Below are 1,540 nucleotides of genomic sequence, written 5' to 3'. Positions count from 1 at the left end.
GGCTAGGAATTGGAGCACCCAACGTATTCTGATAAAAGCAAAATAAAGTAATGTTGTTAGTGGTTGGAGGAGAAAGAAGGGAGAAAATAGCCCTGTTGCCTCCTCTCCTTTGGTCCACCCATCCCCACCACCCCCTGGAATAATAACAGCTTGTTACCCCTTGGCAGCTCTGCTCCTGGACGGGTTCTGAAAAAAAGAGAGTTTGGGGGTCTGCACCCCAGAGGGGGATTGTATTGGCCTCATGGAGGGCTCTGGATTTTGGAAGCCTGGCCTTGGGCTTGAGGTGAAAGAGATTTGTGGAGGCCGAAGGGGGGGAAGGTAAGGGGAAGGGTGTTCCTAAGGGATGGGCCAGGGCGCACCTGACTGGGCAGTGGGTACAGAGTGTGGAGGACCAAGGGCAGGCTCAGGCTCCCTCTGATTCCTTTCTCTGTTCTGGTGGCTTCGGCGGTGTGGGGCTGGTGATGCTGAAGTGGCCAAATGGGAGCCAAGCTGGGCGTGTGTTGGTTTGGCCTAATGGGAGCGCGTCGGCCCAGGGCTCTGGCTTCTTCCCAGGGGGATGGGAAGTCCTTTGGCGGGGTGGGCCTGCAGACTGTGACAGACACCCCAAGCCTGCTCTCTCACCTCTCTGCAGGGCCCAGGATAAATCCGTAACAGCCTTTTCACAACTTCTGGTGACAGTTCGGATGAATTCGGTTTAAGACACAGAATCCGGGATTCCTGGGTGGCTCAGCGGTTTAGCGCCTGCCTTTGGCCCAGGGCGCGATCCTGGAGACCCGGGATCGAATCCCACATCGGGCTCCCGGTGCATGGAGCCTGCTTCTCCCTCTGCCTGTGTCTCTGCCTCTCTCTCTCTCTCTCTCTCTCTCTCTGTGACCATCATAAATAAATAAAAATTAAAAAAAAAAAAGACACAGAATCCAATGTGGTAAAGGAAGAGCCAAGGCTTAAGGGAATTAGGAAACCAGCTAGGGTGACAAGCAGAGCCCCAGTTGATGGTCACCTCTGATGGTCTGGTGGCCAGAAAATATACAAGGCACCCAGTTAAATTTGAATCACAGAGAAACAATGAATAATTTTTAGTATATATACAGCCCAAACGTTGCATTTCTTTCTTTCTTTTTTCTTTTTTTTTTTTTTTTTTTTTTTGCCTAAGTCCAGCACCCCTCTCTGATAAGAATCACACACGATTTTTATTTCCTCCTTTGATTTGTGTCTCTTGACTAAATTAGCTCCCAGACAGGTATTACCTTGGCACTAAGGGGGGAAAAGCCTCATCCTACTCATGGGCGCTCCGATTTCTGAACAAATGGTGTTTTTATTTTTGGGTCAGGCTTAGGAGATGGGCAGTCTGGAGGCAGGGAGGACACAGAGCAGCACCAATGCCTTGCCAACACCCATATCTACCAAGACCCCCAGACTCTGCAGTGGCTTCCAGGTATCTGCCTTTATTAGCAGGTATCAATCTCTGTCACATCCAATCTCCTTAAAACTCTGCCCTCCTTCTCTCCTTATCCTCTAAACCCGTTAGCAGCCACTGTAC

This window comes from Canis aureus, chromosome 6 (genome assembly GCF_053574225.1).
Source record: "Canis aureus isolate CA01 chromosome 6, VMU_Caureus_v.1.0, whole genome shotgun sequence".
NCBI classification, from domain to species: Eukaryota; Metazoa; Chordata; class Mammalia; order Carnivora; family Canidae; genus Canis; species Canis aureus.
Note: the sequence above shows the minus strand (reverse complement) of the source record.